Here is a 25,049-nt window from a genome sequence, read left to right as displayed (position 1 = left end):
GGCCACCAAGCCTCATCTCACTCTCCGTTAGCTCTGCACTCGTGTTCAGTGAATAACTGCAGAGTGTGAAGAAAGAGATGATTTACTCTTCTATGAATTGTAAACCTGAACATATACACTAAGATCTTTGCTGATTTTTCTCCCAGTATTTCCCAATGGATTATTTGCCATTCAGAGCAAATACACTGATACAAGTCAGAAAGATCATGATGTATACAACTGCTTAACTGTAAATGCTCCATGTGTAGAGCTGTTGCTCTGACAGGAAGGTCTGTTAGAACTTTGTTCACCAAATATGCCTGAACTCAGCCTCACCAGCAAGGAATTAACTCAAACAGAATTTATAGAAATTTCAGGGATTTTCTGTTTTCTCCAAGTGGATACCTATGCATCTCTGTAGGTGTTAAGGGTGTTGTTCTCGTGTGGCACTTCTGGTGCTCTGAAGACTGGTGTGATTGGAGTTTAACAAATTATTCTGTCTCTGAAATTTTTTGTTTGATAGTCTTGTTTTATTGTCACTTTATCTTGAATTTTAGGACTTTATGCACCTACTCATATGCTTAATTGTTCAAATCAGTTAGAAAATACAAAGGTTTTCCTCATTACTTTTATGTTTTTTGTAGATAAATAATCCAGAAAAGGAAACCATCAGCATTTAAGTAGTTAACTGGGCTGACATCCAGCCAGATGAGTTTTATGAATTAATACTGCATTGAGATGAAAGAAATAATATATACCTTGCCACATGACTGTTTCAAGCTGTCTGCAGCCTTAGGCAGACATGCTATACGTGCCACTTTTAAAAGGTTAGCTCTGTATCTGGAATAATGTTTGGAGCCTCAGGCTCAAATTTGACTATGTTTTGCTTGATATCTACTATTGCAAGGATATAAAGCAGCTATAAACCTGTCCAACCAACCTGTTAATCCCAGTTTATAGCTCTTCTGCAGGTCTAGAATGACGTGAAGTAGTGGGAATAAAGGAAAAAAATATGGCCTTTTGTTTTGTTTGTAAAAGGAAGGTGGTCGATTTTCAAAGAACAATTATGTAGAGATTGAAAAATAATCTCTGATTTATGTGGCAATCTTCATGCTTGCATAGTAAAATTATACAGCAAACACTGCTTGCACTTCCCTTTGAAAATATTCTGCAGGTGCCCAATCCACTCTCCTCTTATAGACAGCTGCAGAGGTCCATTTTAGTGCCATAAACGGTTGAAAACTGTACCTATTTTGTACTTCCTGTAATACTGTCTAGTCTAAATGTTTGAGCAAAGGAAGCCTGCTGATTAAAGAGAAGTATATGTTTGCATGTCTAAAATAGTGGTTTCACTTTTAAAAAATGTATCTCATTTATGAGAAAGGGATGTAAGAAAAGTGTCTATAGTGACTTTAAAACATCCTCCAGTGAGGTTTATTCTAAAAAATTGTACCATTCAAATGTAATTTAGTTATATGCTAGGTTGATAAAAAACTTTATCTGACTCAAGAATTTTCAGCTTTTTCAGTTCATTATGATAGAACTTTCAACAGAATTCACTAATCACATCTGTTTTTAAGTTCTTTCATATTTCCAGGTAAGAGGAAATTCTAGAAAGGAGAAATTTACTAAGTGGAATAAAGCTAAAGGGAAAAACCAAGTTAGAATTGTATGTCTTATTCAGAATATTGTGGTGCTTTTTGAGCTATGCATTCAGTAATTCTAATTTCCATTAAAATAGCAGAAACCATAATCACTAAATTGGAAGTTATTTTTGAGAGGCTTGGGGAGATCAGGTTTTCCTTCTTGAACGTATAATGGCAAAATAAATGAGATCTCTTGAACTGGATGAAGATGTTTTTGTAGGCAGTGTGTTGCGTTCTCAAGTGTGTGCAGTTCCTCTCAACAAACCTTAAACTCTTTGGAGCAGTCAAAATCCATGGTGATGATGGATGGATTGCCTCACTGTCAGGTAATTCTGTTTTTCCTCACTGAAACCTTAAGACTCATTAATCACTCATGCTCACTGAAGTCAATGAGAATATAAGTCAGATTTTTGAAAGAGGAGTGAGGAATTATGTACCCTGGTAAAACTGGGCTTGGAACATCTTGCTATTAGTGGACTCTGACTCCTCTAATTCTGACTGCGTTCCCATTGCAGCCAATTGAAAACTGAAGATGATGGTTTATCCCATGTTTCTTGGATACCTATTCTAGCCTAGAGTTGTATCAAATCCATTAATGAATTTCATGCATAATTGCTGCACAAATACTAACAAGGGAAGCCCCTTTGGAAACATGCTGCTTGTATTCAGGCAAGGGCGTGCACAGCTGTAGAATTTCTGGTTGTGGATTCTTTATATAGTAACAGGAAATAGTGCATAAGGCCTAGATATTGTCTCTGAGGCAGGTTATATATAGGCTGTTAAGGATATAGACTATTTCAAAATGCTTGTCTCCCTTGAATACAGTTCTTCATTTTGATATTAGCTAGAATATGTTTTTAATAATCACCACTTGAAGAAGTCAAAATAATTGTAGCAGTGAGAGACTGTTTTACCCCAATACCCATTTCAATAGATTCTTAAATCAAAGCAAGTATGAACTGCCAAGAATATTTCTAGGTGCTTTAAGCTAATGTAAATTGTTCAGCATGATGAAAGCCTCCACTTAGGATGATAGGTACTTTGACAAATAAAATATAGGCAGAGCTTTTAAAATTCCTATTTCACCCTTTTTCTGGACAGTGGTGGTATATGGCATTACCCTCAATGTATGATATGATATTTTGAGTTTCCATGTACAGGCTATAGGAATCTTTTCCTTATGTTAACACCATACAGTGCAATTAGGGTTTTTATTGAAAATAATGTGAATGTAATATTCACTTCCAAGGGACTTTCACTGTTATTTGGCATCAACTAATTTGACATAAAAATCATTTGTTACTATTCCCTTGTAAAGTAGAAATATTTATCTTATGTGGCAAATTATACTTAGCTCCTTTGATTTTCATATTGATGTAATTTCATTCCACTGTAACTAATTTAGCATTAATTAATGTCCAGATTAGCATTTCAGTGCTACTACATCAACATTGGGAATTGCTAGGATTTTCCTTTCACACAATTTAGTTGGCATATCTAGATGGGACTTTGGGAACACTGGTTCTTGTTGGAAAGCTGATGGAAGTTCCTCTCTGTCATACTCTGCTTTGAATGACAAATGGATGGGTTCCTCCATGGTCCATTGGTGTGCTGGAAAGCAGGTGAGAGTGTCTTCTCTTCCTTGAAAGAAACTTGAATGAAAACAAATGTGTGATCCTTTCCTAAGATCCTTCAAAAATTCAGTATTCACCAAACACGTAAGCATAAGTACACAGCCAGTCATTCTGTCTTGTTACTGCCACTAAGCTTAGTAATTCTGTATAAAGATTTTTATTCTTGAAGAAAATGTTTCTGTAGTCTTGTTCAATTGAAAAGTAGCCAGCTGGGGACTTGCATTAATGTAGATAACAGAAAAGTGATAGAGGAAAAGATGTGCTCTATCAACCTCAAACTCTTTAACCATTTAACTTTTTTTGTATTATAGACTAAAATGTCTAAAACATGTAAATTCACACTAACTTAATTCAGGAATATTTTTTTAGAAGTAAACTGTGATTGTGCATCTTCAAGCAGTGGAATTCACAATGACTTTGCAAAACCAAATTGGACGTAGTACTGATGTGGTCTTAACTGCAGAGAATGTAATTCTAATTTCCTTACATTATGCCAATTCTGGGCTTATTATTTTCAATTTGCATTTTGTTTTGTGATAAAGCAAGTACAGGCCACTGCATTTGGACCTGAGACATTGACCGTGGGTTTATGTCAGTACAGGAAATATTTTATTTATTGGTTAAATAGTGAAAACGGTCTCCACACAGGCCCTTTGTTGCACAGCTGCTTAAGCAAGCTGTGGTGTCCAGTTGTCTGTGTCCTAGTTGTGAACCTACTGTTTTTTTTTTACTAAGAATATCCTGTGAACATGCTGCTGCTTTGGAGGCTGTTTGCTATTCAATGAATTTTTTATGCAGTTTTTACCTTTAGACTGTTCACTGCTTGTCCAAGGAATGACTTATGGTATAGATAAATTCCCCTGGAAATTTACTTCTCAGTGATTCAAAGGGTAGGGATGAAGAAAGTAATATGCAAGCTCACATAGTCCTTGTTTAAAATACAGACCCACAGGTAAGGTCCTAATTTATGAAGTAGAAATTGCTTTCCATTATTACATTGATGGCTGCTTGAAATAACAGGAAATATGAGGCTAAATTATCCGAAAGGGAGGATGATGGCAAAGGGACTCACGTTTCAAAGAAGTAGAAATTTCCTGTTCGTTTCAAGTGTTCTCTGTAGGAATATTTCACATCTTTCATAAAATTGAGTCATAGCAATCCCTCTCTGATCTCCGTCTGAAGGTCCCTATTACTGTTTAGTTTTTCCTAGCCTGTCAATTTGAAGCCTTTGTTTTTGTCAGTGTTATTCAGGCATTGGATAAGCGGTGATTCAGCATGTCCTGGGCACTGCCTCTCTCTGCTCTTAGAGGGATACCCCTCTAACTGCACTCCCAAAATTCCAGCCAACAGCTTGGGTGCAATTACAGTGAGTTCAGAATTGGAAGCAGTGGAGCAGAATTCTACTCCATAAACTACGACAAGAGTATTTTAGAACTGGTTAACCACAGTATCAATTCATGGGAATTAAATGGGAGTCAGGTCCTGGATGTCTGAGGAAGGAGTAGAAAATTAGAATGTCCCAGCAAGGCAAATTACAGCAATCTGGAATTTATAGACCAAACAATGTCTCTGGACAAAAAGAAGTTTTATGAAGAACAATGAAGAGCAAAAAAGAGTATAAAAAAGAAAACAGTCTTTGTGAAATTTTTAAAGATTAGGCATTGAAAAAATATTCAGAAGAGAAAGGTGCGTAAGGGATGGCTGTCACTCATAACTTGATTTAAACCCAGAAGTTAGCAGTGAGACTTCAGTTTGAAACTGGTTCTCCTGAGTAGAAAATGTCACTATCTTAAACAAAACATGTTCCACATAAGCAGGATCCCAGTATTTGACTCAAATGGGAGTTTTCCACTCATCTATGAAAAATACTTTTTTTTTTACATTTGTTACCTAGTACTCCTCCAAAATAATCAGAACAATTTAGGGGAAAAAGTGCTCTTATTAATTACTTTTAAATCTTTTGTTACTGCTCCAATGATGGCAAATTTTGAAATGGTCACAGAGACCCAGAATTGGCCATGTAGTACAGTTTGAAGTTAGGGGAAATGTGGCTTAGTTTACATCGAGGCAGTTATTGCTAGGACTATGCATGTCTTTATTTTATGTGATAAAAGTGCTTATTCTGATTGCTGTCACGCCTGTCCCACTCTCACCATGTGAACACATGACTTGAGGGTTTCTGAATGGAAAGGTATTAGGTACACAGTGGCTGACAATCCTCCCCAGTGCAGTGGTGCTTTAAAGCAAAGCTGCTGCTTTAACCCCTTCAGGAGGAATCCAATTGCATGCGCCCAGAGAGCCCTGAAAGCTGAACGTGTCATGTGGAGACATTCGGGGAATCTTCTATCTCCTGTGTGTAGGACACTGAGTCTGCAGTGCTCCCCCAACTCCCTAAGAAGGGCACAAGCTGCATACTCCAGCTGGTGATGTTGTGCTGTTAGCCCAGCACCCAGCTGTGTGCTGGCATTTTCACTGGGACCAACTGAGGAGTGGCTGAGTTGGTGACAGCACCCTTATGCTTTGCCCTTCTACCAAGAGCTCACGCTTTTTCTCTCAGTGCTATTTAGCAGAGGTGGCTGTGCTCCACCAGGTACTGCTGGTGACAAACTTGATGGTTGAACTGCTGCATGCCAAAAATGTATCACAGAATTGTAAGTACTGGCATACAGTGGCTGGGGAAGGAATCCAGCTCTTTGCAGTTACGTGCATCCCATGAGTTTGCTCCACAGGGACATCATTGCTGCTACTCAAGGAGTAAATTACTCGCTGTTCTCAGCCCTGCTGTCAGGTACTGCACAAGCACTGGCGGAATCACTCCTCCCAGCCAGGGAGATGCAAAAGGGATTTTCGTGACATTTCAAAACCAGCCAGTAGCAAAAGGAAGAAATAAATTCAAGACTCCCATTTTTGGTTGCAGCCTCAATCAATAGCTATTCCATGCAGACTTTGCCTGCAGTGCTCTATACCTTCTATTATAAAACTGTTACATAAAAATTTCTCAATAGCCAGACTTTTTTTCAGCCTGTGCAGCAGCAGAGCTCTGGGGTGCACCCATGGGACTGTTCTGCCTTGAAAGCCATGTGGCATCATGTGTTAATGATATTTTTGCAATTGCTAGACACCTTGAGGAAGAAGTAGCTTTGTCTTTGTTCAGTGTAATATCTTGTATTAAGAAGTAAACAGCCCATGCAAGCTATCATTCTGTGACAACTTGAAAGCTCTGACCTGCAGCAAGGTAAATTGTACATCTAACTAAAAGCCAGTCCTGCTAAATGGACCTTTATTTACCTTGAAATAGGATCTGTAGGAAACACAGGCTGTTTCAGGTAATAGGCATTTAGCCCTCTGTATGATTTGCTTTGGTCTTTTTCTGAAAGGATTGCATTGTACCATGAGAGATGTGACAGTGAGACTTAGTTTGTGTGATTCTGCAAATAAAAAATACTAAACCAGCTTAGATTACTTTAAATTAAATTAATTTAGTGCAACACATTTAAATTACTGAAATAGGTAGGACAAGCCAGCAAAAGCTAGGGAATTCAACATGAAAATTTGATTCAGATCACATGGATAATTCATGTTTCCCATTCCTTTTCCTTCTAGTTCAGGATAAAAGTCATGCTAAATCCTAATCAGGACTACTACAAATTACTGAATTCAGCTCCCTCTTACTAGAAATAGGTTTGTGTTTCTCTGTACCTTATCCTTTATCTGTATGGATCTTTCCACAAGGACATTTTTTAAACTGCGAAAACCTCCCTTGTGCCGCTCAACTGTTGTGACATTCTTGTGCTGATTTTGAAATTTCTCTTCTTGTTATCACCCCTTAAAAATGCCAGAATGGTGAATTTTTTTTCATCCAAGGCTTCTGTCATCCTTGAGGCTTTCTAATCTTCTTTAGGGCCTGGTCCAAGGTGCTTTGAAGTCAATGGGAACAATCCCATTTTCCCCACAGCTAGTTTTTGGAAGAGTCATTAGATTTCAGTGCACTCTCTCTAACCAGAAAACTGTTGGTGTCTTGAGGAGCAGGACTGGTCTCTGTCCTTGAATAGTGATTTCATTTGAATAAAGTGAATTTACTCTCCTTGTAGTTGAATAATTCATGTCACATCAGTGTTTTCCCTCTTCTCCACAGCCATGGTTTGTTTTAGAAAGGAGAAGGATGTGACTTTTACATGGTGTTGTATATGAATATTTGGCACTGAGATGTGGCACAAAAAGCATGAATTACCTGAATTTGAATGACTTGTTCATTATCCTAAAAAAGGTCCTGTAAATCTTTTGTACTGCCCACTGCACCAGGAAGTTCTGTTAATCCACAGAATATCTTTTGTGAAATATTTTGCACAACTAGAATCTTAAACAACCAGACAAATTATTTCCCAGATGATATTATATCTGCAAATATCACTTCTCTTTCCTCATCATTTCAAGACTGTATGCACTGGCCTGGAAGACAATTGGTATGTGGATTTGAGGGCAGCTTCTGCCCTCAAACTCTGCATCAAATTCATTCAGTCTTTGAAATAAAATTGTATAACCTTGTATCATTCTTGTTCAACACCTTCACTCCTAAGCTTAAGCTTAAGAGGAGAGTTCCTTGATGTGTTTAAAATAATAAATAATTCAGTAGAATCAATTTACCCCCTTTCCCACCCCACCATTTTCTAAGCAAAAAAAGTGAGTTAAACTCAGTCCAGAAAATATACAGCACATGCAGTAAAAAGCAGAGTTATCTATAAAAACACCTGGAAAATGAACCTTGCAACACTTCTTCAATATCACTTTTGAGTAAAGTTCTATTGTGCAGCATGATTTAAAATGTATTCATTATCTTGCTTTTCTCAGTTCTTTATGCTGAAGTTTGTTCTGTTACTGTGCACTATTAACCTAACTCTTCTTTGTTTATTCCTTTCAATTATGCTTTATGCTCTAGAAGAAATAAAATTTTACGGTCAGTGATAAATTTTTAATAGACAATACGGGATTTCTGTTAGTGCTTATAAAATAGTTTTATAGCCTATACAGTGTTCAGGTTAATGTTGCTCTTTTGGCAGCACAAATGATTTTACTCTCCTTTCATTTCTCTTATTACATACATCTTTCTTACCATATGTAAGAAGAAGATCTTTGGGAAACATCATTCAAATTCTAGGGTTTACACAGAAGTTTACTTTGCTGGGATCTGTGATATTAATCTGTGCAGTTGGCTTTGCAGTCAGTCTCTAAGGTGTAGAGCTGTAAACAGGAACCATGTCTTTGAAGAAGGCTTGGCAGTGAGCGATCAGAATTTGTTATCTGCATGTAGGTGCCCAGAGTATTGTGCATTGCTGGCTCAGTTTCCAGAGCACCATCTATCCCCTGTACTTGAAATATCATATATTGACCATGGGATCGCTTCAGGCCAATATATATTTCTCTCACAACAATAAGAAGGGAGTGGCAGCTTTCTCTGGCAAATTCAATCCCTGCCACAGATACCCAAGAGAACTTAAACCAGAGCTTAGTTTCACGGAGAAGACCTTTTGAAGACAGGAGGTGCTTCAGCACCAAGGGACCCTGGAGAACTGTGTGATGGAGTGGAATTGGTGGAACAAAAGGAAACATATTAGTGTTTCCTAGTGGATTATCTGGATATCTATTCCATACTAGTGGGTTATCTGGATATCTATTAAATAAATAGGATTATCTATTAAATAGCATTAATAGCAGGCACTGCCAATCTTGAGCTGTCCTGGTTTAAGCCCAGCAGGAAACTTGGCCCCACAGAGCCTCTCACTCATTCCATACTTGGTGGGGTGGTGGAGAGGGTCAGAGGAGCAAAAGGGAGACCTTGTGGGCTGAGGTAAAGACAGGAAATAAAGCAAAAGCTGCCCCCAGAAATGAAGCAGATGGAGGAATCCATTCACCACTCGCTGTGGTCAGGTGGGCGTTCCGCCATCCTGAGAGAAGCAGGGCACCACCACACGTAATGGTGGCTTGGGAAGATAGGTGCCATTGCTCTGAGTGCTCTTCCTCCTTCCTCCACCTCTGTGCAGTGAACCTGATGCCATGTGCTGTGGAGTATCCCTTGGGTCAGCTGGGGTCTGCTGTGTCCCCTCCCAGCTTGTTGTGCCCCGCCAGCTTCTCACTGCTGCGGCCATGTGAGAAACAGGAAAGGCCTTGCCTCTGTAAGTGCTGCTCAGCAATAACTGAAACGCCTCCAAATTATCCAAAACACAGCACCAAACCACTATGAAAAAATGAATTCTATCTCAGCCAAAAGTAGCACTAGAGTCCAGCTAAAAAATAGGGTGGTATGTATTATGGTGGCTGTACCTCGTTTGTTTAATGCTATAAACAAACTTGTCTGTGAAAAGAAGCACAACTGAGGAAACAGGAGCAGGACTCACAAGAACCAAGGAGATATTTTTTGTTTGGCTTGACCTGTTAGCAAATCCTCATGTCTGCTTGCTTTTGCTTTAGTAAACTCATTTGAGGAGAGCTCTCACTTGTGTATGATAAAAATACTGGGTTTGATGCTGCTGATAACATGGACACTTTTCTGTCAGATTTAGTAGTCACTATTGCTACCTTGATCTCTATTTACTCCTCCATTAGGCTGCTTAGGCTGGCTGTCTTTAAAATGTCTTTTTAAATTGTATTTGAATATATTTAATATTTTGTGCACAAAGATCCATCAAATCGACATGAAAATGAAGGAGGTATTGCTAGAAATTTAGGGGAGTCTCTTGAAAACTGTTTACTATCAGACAGCTATCACTTAGTGTCAGTAACATAATGGGGTTTTGCATACTAATAGCAAGTCCTTGAAATATTGTTCATATTGTTCAGTTGTGACTTCATATAATCATTATGATACTGACAGCTGACTTTTGAGAAGTGAAATATTGCAATAGTTTTGCTCTAATCCCTAAGGATAAATCAAACAGTTAAATTACTGATTCTGTTAATACCTGTAGAAATTTGTAAATTAAAACTCTTTCACCTTGGCCCTTTTTGTCTTCCCTGTACTAAATAGACTGGATTTTCAAAGAGATCTCAGCAATCACATCACACAAAATATTACAGAAAAAAAACCCCTCAAACAAAAGCTCAGCAACATTTTCAGGGCTAAAAGTAAAGGGCTGTTTGGTATTTTATTCCACGTGCACTACTACTCCAAATTGCTTTTTGCTTAAGTCATTGGCTAAGAATTTTCCTGAATTGTCTGGTGTCTGTTACCTTAGTGCGGGGTATTAAAGATGCTCAATAAAGTAATTTTTATTAGTATTTTCCATAAAGACCTGGAAACAGTTCTGTCAATATTAAGTCATGAAATAAAGGGTAGGGAAATTATCTGTACTAGGGCAGGGTTTGATACTTAATTCCCATTTGGTTGTTTAGAAGCCTGTGTTCTTCATCTGGGGATGGAGTGGTCTTAAAATGATGTGAAGTTTCATGGGTAATACTCTCCTATGTTTTGCAGTTAAAGTGTAATTTTAGAGTGAGGTTGGCTTCTCTTCAGATTTCATCCTGAAGTATTTTGCCATTGAGTTGATCTCTTTTATCACCCTCCTATAGTTTAAGCCAGCAGCAGAGTTTGAAGCCTATTTCCTCATGTATAACCTGCTGGGAAACACATTGAACAGCAGGAGAATATGGTTCTGATTTCAGGTATTTTCCCTGTTATTTAGGAGTCAGGCCCCTAGCAAACTCTGGAATATTTTCCACTGCTTTAATGTGCCACTTCTTTAAAGCCTTTAAAAAAAAACTCTCAGTCTTGCCAGCATGTGCATTGGAAGCATCCTGCATCTGCATGGAGGCACAGCAAAATGAATATGGATGATTCCAAACTGCAGTGTGCTGCCATCTTTTTCCCAGGTTTATTTCCCAGTCCAGGAACTCTATGCAGGCAGGAACACGTATCTGTAAAAGCTGCCAAAGCTATTTGCCAGCCCTTTTGAGCTGGCAAACTGGCAACAAAGTTTTGCATGAAGTGTCCATTTTATAGAATTGCCTGCCATTTCAGTGGCAAGCTGCCACTGGGTGAAACTCTTTGTGCCCTGCAGTTTCTTCTGCTCCCAGTTGTATACAGAGTTTTACTTCTTTCCAATCAGTTGATTGTAGTGTGAGCATTAAAATAAAAAATCTCACATATAATTTCCTGTTACATTTACAAAGAGCAAAGGCAAAAATTGTGTTTTGGATATTTGACCATTCTGATGCAGTTCTGTGACAGAATGAGCTCTCCCTTTCAGTGTAGTTTGGCTAATCTGAATATGGGGACCAGTCAGAAGATGTCACTGCAATCTGCAGCTGGTGTTAAACATGAAGGTGTAAGAAGTGCTTAAATCATCTGGTTAAGGATCACCAATTTAGTAGTTTGTCCATGGCCTTCTCCTAGGTGCTATGACAATTTAACTTTGTTTTAGTAGTAAACATGTAATGAACTGCAGCTTGCAAACTGGCTGGGAGGAAGATCATTGATAATTGGAGTGGTGAATAATTCCTCATTTTGCTTTTCTTGTTATAAGCATTTAAAGTCTCTGTTCTTTTTAGGCAGTTAGCTAGACAAGGAAGTCCCATTAAGATTCTCCAAATCTGGGCATTCAACTTACGCTGGCAACTCTGAAAGTCAATTAAATAATTTAAATGCCTATAATCACAGGCACTTCTGAATGGCAATGCATTTTCTTTCTTCATGAGTAATTTTCAATAATTTTGAAATTCAAAATGTCTCTAAGTTATTCAGTCCTCGTATTGCTTGATTATTTTATCTGCTGTATTTATTATTGGGCAACCATAATCATAACTAAGCATAATTCCTCACTGCAAAGTAGGTAATAAAAGCAAGATTGGCCACAAGACTGATCAGTCAGAGAAAGCTGCCAGAGCTCCAGTCTGAGGTTCAGCATTTCAGAATTCACTCTCCTTCTCCTCAGCCTGGGCAGGGTTGAATGACAGGTGCTGGTAGCTGTGATTTGAAATGAGACCCTTCTGTGTTTCCCGTGAGTCTCATTTTTCCCAAATGCAGATAGGCTTCCAGGGAAAATATGAAATATGTTCTTAGCATTCTGTTCTTGCAGGTTTCCATGGCACTATATAGCAATAAGAAATGAATTTTTATTTCACCTATAATTTGAAGCTACTTGGAATAACTTCTTCAGAAATAATCCAGTTTTCTAAATCAATGTTCAAGAAACATAATTCTTCTGAAATAGACATTGTACTGTCTTGTGTTTTGTGGCATGACAGTCTTTTACCAGTTTTTGACAGCATTAATCTGCATTTCGTATGGAAACTCATAAGAGGTTTGTATGGTGATGGCTACAGCAGATAACTTGGAAGCAATTCTTCTTTAGATATAGTATTTCTGGATCAATTGATCTCTATCATATTTTCATGTAAGAATTTGCAAAATAATAATTTAAAGTACTAGTTCTTAATTTGGAATGCATTTAAAACAGGAAAATAAATTATTCTCCCTTTAGCCAAGTTACACACTTCAAATACTATGCAGGTGATAAAGCTTGGTGAGGATGTGGTCTCTGAAAGACAGATGTTAATGGTAGTTTAATAAATGGTGTCTCTGGCAAACATTAAGTGAGCAATGGCCTTATGGATTTACTGTGCTATGGCACTAACAGCCAACTTCAAATCATATGAACATATATAAATATATTCCAAATATCAACCATGGTATAGTTTTGGAAGGGTCTTTCTTTTTCTGCTGCTAACCCATACATAACATATTGCACAAACTGAAAGGCAGATATTAGGAGCTGTATCTGACAGTATAAAATCAAACTTCATATATTACCAGAATGGCACTAAAATTGCAAAACTTAACAACCCTGACTGAACTATTTAATAAGACTCTCTTATGTCTGGAAAATTATGGTCTAGTGACTAAACTGCAGCATAGCTAATTATTGTTTCTGTTTTTCCTGAAGGAACTGATAGGTTCGGAGTTTAATTTTCCCCTCAATTATTAAATGCCCACGACTATTTTAAAAATTAGGATCCTAAAATTAGAATTCCAAACAAAATGGGTAAATTGAATATTGCTGAGTTATGGATTAATACTTTATGGGGATTTTCCACAGGGAATAAATAAGGTTGGAAAGTCTCTGTGACATTCATCTTGTCTAACATCAAAACTGAATCAGGTTAGCAGGGCTCTGCTTTTCCATGTTCTGAGTGTCTCCAAGGCCACTTGTCTCTGGGAAAATATTTATGGGAATTGAGTGAGATCAGTGTGAGTGTGACTCCCTAGTTTTATGTAGATGTGCCCATCTACCTGATCCTACAAGCTGCCTGCAAAACCATGACCTAGAACACCTTGTGCATCTGAGAGGGGCATTTTGAACCAGGTCACATGAGGGTGTTTCATTCCTGACACTTCATACTGGCATGGCTGGATAGATCTGTATCAGGATCTAACTCCACAGTCCTAAAGATCCCCTACTAACTGCTGATTTTCCCAGCTGGTATTTTCTTTACCAAGAATCCAATGCCATGGAGTTCAAGGCTCCAAGAGCAGATTTTTGGCTGTGTAATATTTAAATTGAGAATCGTATGTCTGTTAGTGTAATTGCTTATATTAAAGGTCTCAGTGCTTTAAATGGCAAGAAAAACAAAAATGTGCAGGATGAGGTTTTGGCCTCATTACAATATGTTGGAATTCTCTATTAACATTCTTCTAGAGTTTTTCTGGGTTTTTATCTGTAATACTGGAGTAAACCACAATCGTGAGGCATAAAATCCAGTCTCTAGGTGTTTACCTTTGGGGTAAAGAAAAGTTAAAAACAAGGTCAAGGATAATCAAAGGTAGGATTTTGTTATTAAAAATAACAAAAAAGGAGATACTTATTGAGAAGCAAGGACCATAATAATCAAAGACAGGTTCTTTCCATCTCCAGTGAGCCTTAGAGCCAGCCTCTTTCTAGTTTAATGAGTGCACATCATGTGTAGACAAGGATTTCAGGAATATGCTTTGAATAAAATCCTAAGCCCCCTTTCTCCAAAAAGCATTAAGTATAAGGTATTAAGAAGAAAGTGCAATTTTAAATTGGAAAAAGCCCTTTACACACAGCTGTCTCTTAAAAGAAAGTAAGTCCATTATGAGCTGGAAAAGGAGTAGCAATTAGGGATCTGAAAGTGTTTGTCATGTTTTTATTAGAAATTACTTGGTAGAAAGGAAACTCGTTTGAAATATAATTATGAGAAAGACAAAATTAAAATGCAGGTCAGGCGTATTTTTGGGCTTGCACCTGTCATATTTTGAGCCACCCTGCAGCAATGTATATATAGAATGAAATAGTTCATGAGAGAATGTTTTTGAATTTTAATGACAGCTTCAGGGGTTTCATGACCTATCAGCTCTAGAAATAATACTACTGGTTTGTAAAAATTTTCAGTAAAAATCATATGATGATAACAATGGTGGACTCTCTGTAGAAAGAGAAAATTGATTAAAGAATTATGAAATGTTAAGCACAGACCTTGGCAAGACGCAGGCTTCTGGCCCCAAATCAGGGAGATTTGCAGCAATTCAAAGCAATAACTGTTGGACAAATATAGTGTATTTTACAGCTGTAATTTGAAAGCAGCATGTGGCAGACTGGCGTAATTTATGCCAAAGTGTATTTTTATTGCATAACTCATTACTCTTTCCAGTGGAGGCCAAGAATGTAACCTGCACAGCAACTACTGAAAATCAAAATTGTTTGCTAACAATTGCCTTAGGTACATAAACAGCCATGCAGTCTAAGCCATTGGATGTTATTTTCTTGTGACAAGGAAAACACTGTTTTCTTTTGGAGCATGAGTAGATATGTTCACGTTAATGACAAAACTAAATGAGAATGGGTGAGGAGATTATTTCCTCCCAGAAAAGTTTTTGGCAGGTGTTTGGGTGATTTCCAAGTTGTGTGTGGTTTTCTGGTTGTCACTGTTATGTGGGGATTTTTTTTTCCTATAAGGGGACCAACAGAATAGAGCTGTCCATTTTGAAAGATGAGATTTGACGCGGCAGACAATTATTTTTTTCCATTAATTGTTAGGAAAGCACTTTTCTGCAGAGAAATAGCTGATGCTAAGAGTGTTTTGAAATCAGTCCTAGATGGCCACTGGCATTAGGTTAAAGAGTGAGATGGAGCAGGCACACATTGGAAGGGAAGTGTTGGAGCCACTGTCCCTGGAGGTGCTCAGGTGATGACTGGAGGTGGCAGTCAGTGCCATGCTTTGGGTGACAATGTGGCTGTTTGGTTGAAGGTTGAACTTGATCCTGAAGGTCTTTTCCAACCTTTATGATTCTGTGGATGAAGCTCCATTTCTTGATCATTGGCAAAATGTCAAATGACTACCACACAATGCTCTTTAAAATCATCATCTGACTTCTCTCAAGCAAGTTCTCCATTGGCCTTATCAATTCTTCTGAGTTATCTTTTTTTTTTTTTTTTTGAATAGTGGAAGGAGAATTTGGCTCAACTAAAGTTGGTCTTGAATTGAGCTGAAGAGTCAAAATGTTTTTTTTGACAGTCACTAAGGTTTGTGGGTTCTAGACTAAAAAACCCAGTCTCTCTGGCAAGTGTAAGCTTTCTTAGTAAGCCAAGGTATGAAACAGGACTTTGCTAATTAGAGATGTAAGAAATTAATAGTTTTCTGCACACTGCTGTCAAGAAGCAGCTGCAGCTCATTGCATTGGTGTGTTCATTAATGCTCTACAACATGTTTTCAAATAAAATGCAGTCAATTACTCTCAATAGACTTATGTGAAATAGCCAACAAGATATTTTCTCTCAGAAGAATGAACAGGCTTTAATTGACTTGAAAATCTGTATTTTTGTAAGCAGAAAAGAATGATCAGAGGTACTTTGCTTATGTGATCTATGTATTTAATTTCTTTTGTAATTAATAGAGGGTCTTTGAAAATAATGATTTAAAATTAGGCTTGAGGTATTCAATGGCAGCAAAATACAACCCTGATTTTATGACAGCAGTCACTTTTGGAAGTGTAAATTAATGTTTCTGTGAAACTGGGACTAAATATGGCAGCTTTAAACAGGCTGATTGATAGCGGAAATTCATCTATCTGGATTTCTGTCTAGAACAAGTGATTTGATTCACACATTCAGGAAAATAAGGAAGTTAATGGCACAATTTATAATTGACCCTAGATTCAGGACAATGTATTAATTACCTGGTAGTTTCTTGAAGCCTCTCTGTGCTTTGATCCTGAATTTAAGATAAAAGAGTTTTGATGATCATTCCCAGAGAGTCAGCCCTGTTCCCTTTTCCCAGTCTTGTCACTGTCCTGTAATGAATGGACTCTTCTCCTTTGAGCTCCAGTTGATCTGTGCAACTTTATAGGTGTTTGCATGTAATTTGAAACCCCAAAAAAGAGGTGAAGAAAGGAATAGATGAAAAAAGTTGTAGATATATAGAAAAAAACCCCAAAGCTGTCTGTTAGAAGGTAACTGAGTAATTGTCTGTTCTTTAGTCGTCTGTCTTCAAATACTCTGAAAATTTGCTTTCCAGTATTTGCTGGTTTTCCTCAAAAAAATCATCTAGTTACAGCCTTCAAAGATTCCTTTTCTCTAGTCCACCCTTTGCTGTCTAGAATCCACTGAAATATTCTGGGTTGCTAAAACACACCTTAAGTTCAATCTAATGCAGGCACTGCATGTGAAAATCTGTTATAAATAAGAACTTTTAAAGAAACTGAAGGAGTAAACTGGGAAACTATTGGACTTTCAATTTTGCAATGCAGTGTAGTAGATATTTCCTGTCACCAGCTAACAGAGTGGTTCTGTGGTGCCTGACACTTGCAGAATGTTTCTTCATTTTGGTTCCTTACCCCCCGAGGCTTCTAATGAGCTTGTCAGTGCAGCAGGCACGGAATCCTGGACAAAACTGAGGCACAATTCTTGTGGGTTTAATAAGAGTTCTTAAATGGTGAGCTCCTGTGAGCCCTGTTCTCTTCAGGTGCAGCAAGATCAATTAAATACCACTGTGCACTATTCACTCCAGTCGGCTGCTTTGATCTACTCCTGAAAACACATTTTTTCAGTCTCTTTTCTTGCCTTTGTGAGGCCTGTCCATTTCTAGGCATTTTTAATATCTTTTCAAGGGAATCACATGCATCAATGATGCAAGATCAAGAAATCAATATATCAATGTACAGCTAGGCTAAATATTGTAAATTATCCATTAAGTTGTACCAACTTGTATTTTAACAAAGAGTAAAATACATCTGAACAAAAGTTAATTTTTCCAAGTTTCTAACTTTGCCTCTTCAGTGAAAAATCAGGCCATAATTAAAGCTTGAAAAGCACTTATCCTCAATGGTCAGGACAAAGAAGATAATATTTTTCCTCAGAAAACTTCAACTTCTTGGCTGATAACCAGCAATGAAAATTGTTTGAATATATTACTTCAGATATCTTGGAAAATCTGTACCTGCCCTTTAAGGTTTTCTTAATGTGTGACAAAACAAATCTATGAAATTGCATTTATATCAGTACATTAAGTATGGATGTATCTCATACTCTGTAGTCATCTGAGTTGGAGTGGGGGCTCTTAGGGTATTTGCAAATTACACCGAAAACAGTGTTTTCATGGACTTTTATGAGAGTTTACCAAAAATATTTAGGCTTAGCGTACTTTTAACTAGTTACCCTGCCACTGGCATTTTTTGGGAGGTTAGCTGTTCCTGAGGTGAATTAATTATTTGTAAGTAAGATAATAGAAAGGTTTCTGCTTTGTAAGTGATCAGCTAAGGCAATCTATCTCTGAGAAGTGCACGGTAGGGATTTTACAGAGCTCTATCTGTTACTGCAAGAATTAGGAGACTGCAAACTCAGCAGCTGAGCATGCTTAGAGCAACTTACTTCAACAGAAATTACAACCTCCTGCTAATTAGAAGGACAAATGATATGCAGATCATAAGGCAGTGCTGCGGCCAGAGCTGGTCTCGCACTCGGTGATTCGAAAGCCGGAGCGCTCCCGTGCTCGCCGCCGGGCGCAGCGCAGCGCCGCGACTGCATCGCCGGCGGGCTCCTGCCAGCGCCCGCTCCCGCTGCTGCCGCAGCGCCGCGCCCGCCGGCTCCCCGACCCTGCCACGGGCTCCGGGCTCCCTGCAGCCCCGGGAGCCGCCGTGCCGCGGGTGTTTCCCGACCCTGCCACGGGCTCCGGGCTCCCTGCAGCCCCGGGAGCCGCCGTGCCCGCCGCCTCCCCGGCCCTGCCACGGGCTCCCTGCAGCCCCGGGAGCCGCCGTGCCGCGGGTGTTTCCCGGCCCTGCCACGGGCTCCCTGCAGCCCCGGGAGCCGCCGTGCCGCGGGTGTTTCCCGACCCTGCCACGGGCTCCCGGGAGCCGCCGTGCCGCGGGTGTTTCCCGACCCTGCCACGGGCTCCCTGCAGCCCCGGAGCCGCCGTGCCGCGGGTGTTTCCCGACCCTGCCCGCCGCCGCCGCCCTCTGACGGTCGCAGCCCGCGCTGCGGGGGTGCGAGCATCCTTTCACCGGCTGGCTTTTTCGTTTTGTGGACACCAGGTGACTGAAGAGGTGTTTTGAGGTGTTGTTCTTGGTCACGTTAAAACCAAAATACCACTGCTCTCACTCCTGCCCTCAAAGTCAGCCTGTTCCTGTTTGTGTCTGAAAACAGTGATGTCTGGGCCATTGAAATCATGCTGACTTCTGTCCAAGGGGGCACATTCATCTTGAAATCAATTTCATGTAAATTGATAAGTATTCTTAATGATATTAATAAATTGTAATTAGCATTGAATATTAATCCTAAGATTAATTTTATTTACTTACTACAAGTTTTAGGTCTTATCAGGATGACAAATATATTAAGGCACAAAATTTACAATAATATCAAAGCAATAATGCAGGATGTTTGTAATAACTCCAGATTTGATTTTCTCCAGGAAGCAACCTAGCAAATACACTTATTAAAATTGCAGCACTTTGTTTTAATCTGTCTATATTGTAAAGTAGGAAGAAATTCTTGTAGAGAAAGAGTGCACAGGATGTGTTTGCTTCAGAAGATGCATCCCTCATTGTGAGGTTTCTGTTCTGAATTTCTGACTTGCTCTGGGTCATGTGCCAAATAGAGCAAAACAGGGATGCCCACTATGCATCAGAAGTTGTTTATTAATTTTCTTATCAAATAAAACCTTGAAAGCTTATCAAGAGTGCTTCTGAGAGGGCTTTATTGTAACATGGTTTCCATCATTATTTTGTAGGGTGATATAGTTTCCTGCTGTTTATTGGAAAATGTATTGATTGATCAGCTTTGTTTAGAAAGTTCTTCATATTGTCTTCTCTGTGGCTGTGAATATATGTTTTTATTCTGATCTTTTTGGAGAAAAGCCAAAGTAGTAACAAACAGTTGCATTAAGTGCATTTATTTTTCCTCTTATAAAGTGCATGCCAGCTGGTCACTGTATTTCTAAACAGACTGTTTAGAACAGCAGAAAAGGAAGACAAAAATCCTAGAGCTCACAGCATCAAACCCATCAAAACACAATTGAAATACTTGTCTTGTTCTGCTTAATGCTGAATTAAGAACAGAACATTACTGCTGGTGGGTGTAAATCACATCAATGGACTGATCTGATCTTCTTAGGTCTGTGAATAACATGAGTCCAGAACGTTAATAGGAATTTGAAGTCTTGAACTGAGGGAGCAAATACCTTCAGACCCTACATTGAACTTAACCTCCTTCACCCATAATCCAGATTTACTCTGGATTCACCTGACCTACGGTCATTTTTTATGAGTGCCTGACCTGTCAAATCATAGATATGTATTGGTCACAAATGGGAGGGGGAAAGGTGTCTGCAGTGAAGATCATGGCTTAAGACCTTTTTTCATGGTTTCTAAGCCAAATAATTCAGCTTTCAATGTATTTTGTATCTAGTCCTAACTGTGAGGAAGAGCACCTTTGGGACTCACTCCATGAGTCACTGCAGCACCTGCAGCAATCAGCATTCACATCTCCCTGTCTCTCCAGAGCTGGGCACTGGCTGAGCCCGTTCAGACAGAGCGTGGTCAAAGGCAGCCTGGTGGCCCAAGGTTTAGGGTCCTGAGTATTTCAGATTCACCAGCTCTTTCAGGCCTTGCACTGAAATGTGCTTTGTTTACTGGCTCTCTAGATATCCTGTGTCCTGAAACTTTTGAAAAACACAAACAAGAGAGTGTTGCAGCCACAGGTATTGAGTCATGGTCTGTTCCAGTGTTATACAATCTCGTATGAATCTTCCCATGATTTCAGAGCGGGTTATTACCTGCTGTGGAGAGAATAACAAGAGCTGTGCCACAAGGCTTTCCAGCTCATCACTGTGGCTGGACACTATGTTCTGTGCACAGTATTTCTTTGCAAGCCCAGTTTGCAGGGATCTGATTTCCTCTACATTGTCCTGAGCATAGGGATGTAGCAAGAGACCTTCTGAAATTGGCTTTGCACAAACTTTCCTCTGTTTTGTGTAGAGCTCTTAAGTACTGCAACCCAGTTTGGTAATGAAGGCCCTTAGGCACACTGGCAGTCAGTGGAATTAAGGTTAGCACACGAGCAGTTTTTAAAGTGGGCTTAGTTTTGTGGTTTGCGCAAACATTTGGTAATGTTATTAACCCAATTTCTGCACACTGTTTAGAAAATAACATGCCTTGGTGTCTCTTAGCTGAGTTGTAGTGTGTGTTTGTATCACTAGAACTTCCTAATATACCAATTTTTTTCTAAGTTTATTTTGTATATATCATAGGATCAATACAAACTAAGATAAAATGTACATATGATAGATCAATCTGTCTGATTGACACATCTCCATGAAAGTCAGTGGCTCTTTGTCAGCTTCCACGAGGGGAATAGCAGGGCAAAGCAAGGTTAGTGAACTCTCCCTGTTGATTGTCCCCTTAATCCTCTTATCTTTTCATTTGCTTTGTTGTTGTTGGAGTTTTTTGGCTGAAGATATTGATATTTTCTATGATTATATAATAGCATTTCTCAAAAAATCCACTAGAAGTAATCTAGCTTCTTTTATCATCTTTGTTTCCAACAAAATCCTAGTTCAATCTCTAAAGAACTGCCTTCTGGAGACATGAGTTTATGGAAGCATAGACATTCAAACCTTGCAAGCTCTTTTACATTTTACTGCTCACCAGCCAAGAAGGGAAGAGAAGAAACCAGGACTCACCAAGCAGGAAAACAGCTTTCTTTAGAATGTCACCACAGGTGTAATAATTGCACTGTGAAAGTGATCCTTAAAATGCTTTTTTATCTAAAGATCCAGTTGGTGGGAGAATCCATCACCTGGATCACACTGAATGTACAGGGAAAGTTGATGCAGTTTATCCCGAATATGTTTGGAACACATAGAAAGGCTGAAGTCCCCACTTTCTAGATGGCTGCAGGTGTGCTCTCAGTCTGTGTGCAAAGGCAGTGTAAGCACTGGGTGTCTCTACCAGCAAGGGTCATGATCTTTTTTTAAAAAAATAGGCATTGTGATAGAAAAGGAAGAAAATTAATACATGTGACATTTTGATTTTGTTTTTTAATAGACTATTTTAATGAAAACTAAAATAAAGATGATTGAACAGCAGCATTGTGCGCAGTTTAAATCCTCCTTAAAATGAAGGTCAACATGGGATTCTGAGATAAAAAAGACAGATTAAATATTTTGAGCATAAAATGCAGTTGATAATGAAATCTATAAATGGAAACCTTTTTTGTGTTGTGTAATGATAACACATGACATTTTGCTGTCCATATAACCTTTAGCTTTTCTGTCAATATTATTGTGCTGCACTGATTTCAGGAAAGGCATTAAACACTGTCAGAATGAAAACCATGTTTTAATAATAAAGCAATTATTACCCACTTATGATGTAGGAATATAATTGGAGTTTAATGTATTGAATAAAATACTATCTGCTTCAATAACAGTGTTTCTAAAACTATCATCTATAATTTATTAGGAAAGGAAGAAAATTTGACATCAGGAATGTAAACTAAGCCCTGCAACAAACATTTGCTGCAAAGATGCACAGATATCCAGCAAATTATTGCTGAAGGGTCCAAGTATCAGCATCAACCTAAGGTTTGATGTGTATTTTATTTTTAAGATGAAAGCAAGCCAAACTTTTGGATTTATGAAAAATAATTGGTCAAGTAGCAGCAGCAGAAACCACATACTGGTGGTTGTATAAGCATTATTTAAGAGATATTTTGTTCAACAATCTCTGTTCCAGTTAGAAAAGAAATTGTGATATAATTTCCAAACACAAGGCATAATCTCTGAATAATTGAACAAAATCTTTCCAAGATGGAGTCTTTTTGTCTTGTAGTTTTCCTTTTCCCCCACTTTTTTTTTTAAATCTTAGCTTCCAATTTGTCATTTATATGCCGTTTTGTGAAAGCATATTAATATTTTTGAACTTGTAGGGCCAATTTTGCCAAAGCAAATGCTTGTGGCTATACCTTTTAATATTCAGGAGTATATGACTGTTCATGTCTGCAACTGTATATTGTGCAGCTTGTCTGATCTGTTTTGAAAGTTTTACTAAGAAATGTGGTAAACAGTGAAAAAAAAGTTATTTCTTGCCATTTTAGATGCCTTATAAGAAAACTTCCTTCTGTGTTGCTGATGTCTCAGTCAACATATGCAAGTATAGTAATACAAAGCGTTGTTTAAAAGACTGACTGCAATGATTAGAGTAGTCAGGACTTTTGAAAGCCCTGTATTTGTAAACAGCAAAATTCAGTTTTGCTGTAAAACCAACAATATGGCATTTTGTGTTGATCAAGCTATCAAAACACAATAGAATTCTTCTGGAAAATAAAGATCCAGACTCTGAAGTGGCATGAATCCTGTGTGCTGCAGAAAAGCCAGACCAATTTCTGCTTCTTGTTCCCAGACTGGTTTTGTAAAGGGGTAGAATATTAAGGCATTATTTTCAATTAACACACATTTTGCATTGTTTTTCAGCATTGAGGATTATACTGACCAAAGGATCTAACAGATTTTAGAGTAATACTCCAAAAGTAAAGATAAAAATCACACCAGGCCCTCTCTTGTCAGGTTCTCTGATAGCCCTGATAGCCAAGAGGATGGTGTAAAAAGCAGTGGCAGAAAATCACTCCAAGGGTTTGCACTAACTTTCTATCAGGGATGTCTTTATTACCCTGCAGGATAAGATACAATGACCTTGTTAGGTTCCCCTCTCATTGCTGCTGTTTATTTGAACATAATGGACAGAAATGGAGCTTGCAAAGATACAAGAGTAAGTCCTGGTTTTGTTATCTAAGCTGTGTAGATACAAGAATGTACCAGGGCAGATCATCTCCCAAAATGAAGCTCTCTGATAAAACATCTGAGGGTGATTGCACTGTAATGTACTGGAGAAAAAACTAAGCTAGTGTTAAATGACTTTCTAATGAGAAATAGTCCAGCTGTGGCACGATGGTAAATCATCTTCCCTCAAAGCTGGGCTGTTACAAATAGATTTCTACTCCCAAACCCAACCACTGATTATCTGCACTGTGGGAAGGAGCAGGATGCTGCATCCCAGCTTGGGGCAGGGCCACAGTGGTAAAACATCTTGATCTGTCCTCATCTTCAGCACGACGCTAGTGTCAGATTTTGCTGTGATAGCACCTGCAATAAAACTCTTAGTGCTGGCCTTCAACCTGACCTCATGGGCGTCATGAAAGGTACAGATATTTTGTGTACTCTCCTTAGTGCACCAAACACAGCTTGGCCTTCACCTGGACAAATGCTGCTAGGAGTAATCTCCAATAGCCAGCTCAGCTTTATCTCTAGGAACAATTTTTATAATTGTCTCTGATTAATTTGTGTACACCTTGATAAAATTTCTTACTTATTCATGCAATAATCCTTTAAAATCTCTGAACACCCTGATTTTTAAAGAGAACACTGCCTAACTCCTTTCTTCTAATTGATTTTCCCTCTGCAACATGCCCACTAGAAATTATAGGGCCCTAAAGATTTCCCTTCCTTCATAAAATACTAAAATATGAAATGATAGAAAATTCAGTTTTGCAGGCTCCTTAAGAAGTGACAGCCAGCATAGTTTACAGCATCACAAAGTCCAAGGATTCACAGTAATACCCTTCCTAAACATGAATAGAGGAGATGCATATTCAGATGATTAAATGATTAAGGATGAGGAAAATATTCCATAGGAAAGGGATTTAAAAGATTGAAAGTGCTTACTTGGAGAAAAAATGCACAGAATAAAGAAATATATAAATAAAAAAGTAATGCTGCAGAAGAAGTAATTACTTTTGTTATGTACCAGTGATCTGTATTGCCAGAGCAGAAGAAAGATTTAATGAACTTTAGAAAGGGACATGCTTAAAATGATAAATGCAAATCCTTGTTCTTTTTTTAAAAAAGTCTAAGAATAGTTGATTTTAGGATTGTTATACACTTACAGTGTTCTGTGCATAGGCTGGCATGAAAAAGCCTGCAATGATGAAGCCATTCACAAATGGGTTTGGTTTTGTTTGGTTTAAGGTGGGATATTCATCCTTGGATTTTAAGATAAAAACCATTTGTTGGCACAGGGTTTTTTTCCACCAAAGTGTTAGCATTGGAGGCAAAACACAGTGTGTTGTTTTGTTCTGGGAAGATAATTGTTGTGTTCCAAAGATATGCCTATGATGTCCCAGCCAAGGAATAATTTCTCTGTGCTATGCAGCTCAGTCACTTAGCACATGGGAGCAAAGTTACAAGGGTCATATTGCAGACTCTTTTCATCTTAAAATTTCCTCTTGTTCAA

General features: G+C 38.5%; 1 protein-coding gene across 1 annotated transcript in view; it reads left to right on the top strand.

Moving 5' to 3' along the window:
• The window catches only part of LOC146766776 (uncharacterized), a 372,272-nt gene that overhangs the window by 209,920 nt on the left and 137,303 nt on the right, over window positions 1-25,049 (top strand). The gene's annotated exons all lie outside the window — the stretch shown is intronic.

This window comes from Lonchura striata, chromosome 8, assembly GCF_050655825.1.
Source record: "Lonchura striata isolate lonStrDom1 chromosome 8, ASM5065582v1, whole genome shotgun sequence".
Lineage (NCBI taxonomy): Eukaryota > Metazoa > Chordata > Aves > Passeriformes > Estrildidae > Lonchura > Lonchura striata.
The sequence above is the reverse complement of the archived record's forward strand: the minus strand, read 5'-3'. Positions and strand labels throughout refer to the sequence as shown.